We start from the raw sequence: 6,060 nt of genomic DNA, 5'->3' as shown, positions 1-6,060 counted from the left end.
GGGCCCTCCTTCCCACAGCTCGGTGTAGGTTAGAAGAGGTGGGGACATTGGGCTCAGGAACTCCGTTTCTCCACAAGCTAAGATCCCTGCTCTGAGAAGTAAGAAAATATTGATGACACGTTCAGCCCTTGGAATTCACCCATTTATTCACTCTTAGTCAAACGCCTTTGTGCCCAGTGCTGTTGCCCCGCGGAGCTCACACTATGGCTTGTTCCACGGGCCGGCTGCACAGCAGGCCCAGCCTTCGGGAACTCCAGCGGGGCCAGTGAACCGGGGGTCCTGGGGCCGTCAGACAAGCTCAGTTTCTTTTCCTTTGCCTTGGTGTCACCCTCAGTGATGTGGTGGGTTCTATTGCTCTGTGTCTGTTCAGTGATTTCCATTCAACCGGTTACTTTCTGTTGTCCCCAAGAAGCCCGGAAGCCGACTGTGTCCGAGTTTGCAGCTGCGCTTCCCACCAGCTTCTTCCTTCTGGGTCCCCAGGCCCTGCCTTCCCTTTTGTGGTTAGATGTCAGTTGTCCATTCTGTCTTATCATTGCCCCGTCACGCCTGCACGTCAAGGTCTCCTAACAGAACAGTGAGGGGAAAAGTAGTCTTCTGTTCTCGCTTGGTTCCGTCTCTGAGAAACTGAAACTCACTATATTAAGAGAGTCTTTGAAACATTTTTGAGGCATTAACTCTTGGAATGTGTCCCACTGACCTCAGGGAGGGCTCTTTCCTTCCCCTGCTGTGTACCACCGAGTCGCTGCAGCTTTAGGAACTTCAAGTCCAAGAGCACGGCAAGCCCTGAGCTGCCAGACAGTCCAGGGATGGTGACAGCTTTCAGCATTATTGGGAGAAGGCCCAGAACTTCTAAGGTTTCACCCAAGACCAGAAGGAGCTGCTGCTGGCATATTCCCAGAAGAACCAGAGGCAACCTCCTCACTTCGGCCATGCCTCGAGTGACGGCTGCGCCCTTACGTACCGCTTCTTGCCCAGGCCCAGCCCACGCTTCTCAGTCCAGCCCTGCGAGGCTGGGCTCAGGAGTCTGCAACTGCGTTTAGCAGACACTCTGGTCACCTGAGTTCCTTTTAGATGCTGCCAATGGGAGGTGCTGGGGGAAGACTGGAAGGTGGGAGGAGAAGAGCAGGGCATGTTTTCAGCAGTGATGTTCAGCAACGATGGCACCTACCCAGTAAGTGCAGACAGCTCCAGCTTCCCACCTCTCAGGCTCCCTGAGCACTGGCCTAAGGGCACCTCTCAGAGGTCCCAGCCCCCTGTGGCCTGTCCTTCCACTTCCCAGGTTCTGGTGATGTCAACTCTTTCCCTTTGTTCTCCCAGCCCTAGAGGTGGTAGCTGCTTCCTACAGTTGCTCATTTTTTGAGTTACCTCAACATCTACTTTGTCCTTTTAGATTTCTAACATCTGTGTGACCAGTTCCTAGAATTAAACCCCTTTTGTTTGAAATGCCTGGTGTTGTTTCTTTTTTCTGGACCCCAACTGATACAGTACTTGGTCTCAGGACTAGGGTCTATTTCCAACCTTCTGGCACACATGTATCTTCTTTCTTTCTCTTTTCTTTCTTTTCCTTCCTTTCTTTCTTTCTTTCTTTCCTTCAATAAATTAGATTTTGTTTTGTTTTTTGATTTTTTTTTTACTTTTTTAACTTTTGCTTTGTATACGGAAAGATTCTTTTTTCTTTTTTTTTCTTTCTATATAAAAATACATTGATCAGAATACACATGTGATTTTCTAATGCATCTAAGGTACTTGCCACTTCCTGCTCATTGGGTCCATTCAGCAAGATGTCACCAGTGTAATGGATCAGGGTGATGTTCTGTAGAACATCAGGAGGATTAATTTCTCTGCAGGTAAGATTAGAGCAGAGAGAAGGGTGTGTGATGTAGCCCTGAGGCTAAACACACGAAGGTGTGTTGTTGCTCTCTGAAATACCTCCTTCGGCACTGGACCCTGACAGATACAACAGGCATCTTTAACCATGGCAATTTGAGAGTGAACTACATTTAGTGTGTACGACAGAACCATATATATCCTACGTTCTATCCCAATCCCTTCACTAAGGTTGCAAAACAATATGAGATCTTGTAAAGAAAATTTTAAATCTCTAAACTCAGAAAAGAGAACAAAATTGCTTAAAAATAATGCTGGAAAAACAGTTTGTGGTATATTCATTCAATATGTATTGAATAGTAATAATTCAATGTGTATTGAATGGCACAGTATTCTATGTAGCAAAGAAAGAATGAACACAACCAAAGGAATTCATAATGTTGAACAAAAGACACCAGACACAAAGGAGTGCGTATTGTATGAGTCCATTTGCATGTCCATGGCATTCAAGAACAGGCAAAACTATTCCACAGTGACAGGAGTCAGAATAATGGTTGCCTTTTGAGGGGGAATTAGTAACTGGAAGAGGGCACAAGGGAGCCTTCTGAGCTGCTGGAAATATTATACATCTTAAGTTGGATGGTGGCTACATGGATGGATACTAATGTAAGAACTAGTAAAGCTGTACACTTAAGACTGGTGGGCCGGGCGCAGTGGCTCACACCTGTAATCCTGGCACTCTGGGAGGCCAAGGCGGGAGGATCATTTGAGCTCAGGAGTTCGAGACCAGCCTGAGCAAGAGCGAGATCCCATCTCTACTAAAAATAGACAGAAATTATATGGACAGCTAAAAATATATATAGAAAAAATTAGCCGGGCATGGTGGTGCATGCCTGTAGTCCCAGCTACTCGGGAGGCTGAGGCAGGAGGTTTGTTTGAGCCCAGGAGTTTGAGTTTGCTGTGAGCTAGGCTGACGCCATGGCACTCACTCTAGCCCAGGCAACAGAGTGAGACTCTGTCTCAAAAAAAAAAAAGACTGGTGAATTCTATATGTGTATGGTATATCTCAACAAAAAAGCAATGCAAAATGCTAAGTAGGGAGTAGCCATTAAAAGAGTATTTATGGAATAAATGAATGTGAGTTGAGCTCTCCAATTTTGTTTCATTTATTTCATTGCTAATACTATAAGTTTAGAAACTTTTTGATATCAAACTGTATCCAAGTGACAAAGTTTAAAAACACATCTTCTCAGAGTAATATGGCTTAACAAACAAAATACCATGGGTCTTACCAGTTTATTTAAACTACTTCATATTTCTGAAATATTCAACCTATGTACACATCTGTATATACAGATTTCTTTTAATCAGATAAGTATTGATCATCCCTCTGCAGTGCTCACATGGACACAGTTGTAGAGGACAGGAGATAGACTGTCTCTGGAGGAGACAATCATCTCTCTGGGCCTGCCTTTTGTGGAGGGCAGAGCACAGAAGCCAACCAAAGCCAGACTCACTTTAACCTGAAAACTGGAAAATCTACATTACCCATCAAGATCGCCTGTGAAACCTTATTTCATTATTACTGGTAAGCAAATGAATACCTTTAGCTAATCAATGCATTGGTCATACAAGCACAAATCCAAAAGAATGTGTATAACTGGTGCACAGACTAACTTCATGCTAATTTCAACACTGGAATACTCAGGAAGCTCAGTTATTAAGCATTTTTGCCATGCTAACCCTATAATAGCCTTATGATGTATAGATTTATAGGTATTTAAATATTGTGACAACCCTATTGGGTTAGGTACTGCTACATTCCCCATTTTACAGATGATAAGCCCGAGTCACTAACATAGGAACTTGTTCACAGGCACTCAGTATCAGGGATGGAATGTGAACCCATGCAGACTGATTCCAGAGGGGACTCTCTTAACCATTATTATATATTCGTAGCCATTCAAGGTAAAAAATGATAGAAAGCTGCTTTATGCTGGGGTCCGGGTGCAGTGGCTCACGCCTGTAATCCTAGCACTCTGGGAGGCCGAGGCAGGTGGATCATTCGAGGTCAAGAGTTCGAGACCAGCCTGAGCAAGAGCGAGACCCTGTCTCTACTAAAAATAGAAAGAAATTATATGGACAACTAAAATATATATAGAAAAAATTAGCCGGGCATGGTGGCGCATGCCTGTCATCCCAGCTACTCGGGAGGCTGAGGCAGTAGGATCACTTAAGCCCAGGAGTTTGAGGTTGCTGTGAGGTAGGCTGACGCCATGGCACTCACTCTAGCCCGGGCAACAAAGCGAGACTCTGTCTAAAAAAAAAAAAAAAAAAAATTTGTGCTGGGGTATTCTGATAGTGGGTAGTACAGCTATATCACAGGAGAGTGGGGTGACATTTCAGGACCATGCAGAGGGCTTGAGCCACCCAACTTTTCTGCACTTCCCCTTTCCCAACTATATTATCTGCCTGCTGCTTGTTGGTGTCCTTCATTTATTCAGTCAAGATACAATAATAATTGTATGCCTGATATGTGTCAGGTTTCTGTATTATGCACAGGAAATGAGAAGATAAAGAAGACATAGTTTCTTCCATATTTATGGCAAATATTGCCCTCACTTTCTTACTCCTGTTCATAATTTCATTGTTCATCTTTCCATCAGTTCAGATCATTCCTTGCTGATGTGAAGTGACCCCGAAGTGACTTTTTTCTAAGTCCTGACCCTTTGCCTTTCAGCATCAGTTAAAAACAGCCGTAGCATCTGGATCCTATTTCTCAATAAAATGCCTTTTCAACAGCTCAGAGCAAGGTTTGTTTTTGTTTTAATTTTGGAGTGTTTCAAGTCCAACTTAGTTCCATCATTTACTTCCTGGCAGCTTGATAACCAGGGAGCAATAACTCCCTTATCTGTGGGCTGTTTAATGACTATATAGTACCACCCTGGGAGCAATAGACTAAGGCCTTTTTCCAGATGCCGTGTTTTAAGACTTTAAGCTGGAAAGATCTTCACTATGTAAAATTTATTTTGATTATTTTAAGCTAGGATTTGGCTTTCTTATTCAGAAACAAAAAAAAAAATTGGCCTCTGGCTTTCTGCCTCCTACTCTTCTGGCTCTAGGCCATATAATCATCTAATTTGTAGTTTTTCAGGCAGACAGAGGTTAGAAAGTGGCAAATGCGGCCTCAACAGCAGATAAGCACGTCAAGTCTGACAGGAATTATGAAAACTGCTACAGAAATTGCTCTTTTTTTTTTTTTAAATTCAACTCCTTTTCCACAAAACATACCTACCTCTTCCTTCCTCTGTCATCCTTGCCTGCTCTCTTTGAGAACTCCAGGTCCAAGAGGCACCACTCTGCCTGGGGTTTTGTTGCCTATAGGTAATTATGCTAAAAGTCTGCAGCAGTAGATCTTGTCATGCTTGCATATATTATGCTTTCTAGAGCAGAAGGTTTTTGCTGGAAAGCTTCACCGTTAGATATGATTTGCATTTTTTACTACATACTTTTGTTTGGTCCTTGAGGACAAACATGTTAAGGATTCCTTTGTGCATCAACAGAAAAACAAAACACAAAATAGTCTATTTGTGGGATTGAGTCTTTTATTTTTTAACAAAACAGACATTGCTTTAAAGCAGGGCTTGCCTTTGCTGCCCGGCCTAACAGTGTTATGTTTGGAGCTGTTAGGGCAGAAATAAGACTTTTAGTGTAACCTCATCTATAATTGAAAATAAAAATGCTGCCATAAGATCAAATCTCGTCAAAAATAACAAGTATCTGAAATTAAAATTATTCACTCCCAAATTTCTTTTAAAGACGCTGTTCTTTTTGAGGGCCTTGCTCTGCTAGTGCTGAAGACCGTGTTTAGTCGGCCTACCGAATAATCCCGCACAGTGGGTATTCCACTGAAGTCATGTCTAGTCGGGAGTTCACGGATGAATGATAGAGATGGACCCCTGACATGAGCTGGTGCCGCCCCGGCTGGGTGAATTTGCCCTCCCCTCGTGCATCAAAAGGCTGCGTGGGCCAGGTGCGAGCGAGCGGCTGGAGCAGCTGGCACCGAGCCTGGCACACCTCCCCGCGGGCCTGGCCGCGGCCGTCGTTGGCTTGATTTAAGGCTGGTCTGAGCTGTCCCTTCCACGCTGCTTTCGAAGATTGCGGCCGCGTCTGGCGAGGCGACGTGAGCGAGGTGCTTGGGGAGAAGAGCTCTTGGCAGCTCTGCGCTGGGTC

The sequence above is a fragment of the Eulemur rufifrons genome, chromosome 1, assembly GCF_041146395.1.
Source record: "Eulemur rufifrons isolate Redbay chromosome 1, OSU_ERuf_1, whole genome shotgun sequence".
Taxonomy (NCBI): domain Eukaryota; kingdom Metazoa; phylum Chordata; class Mammalia; order Primates; family Lemuridae; genus Eulemur; species Eulemur rufifrons.
The sequence above is the reverse complement of the archived record's forward strand: the minus strand, read 5'-3'. Positions refer to the sequence as shown.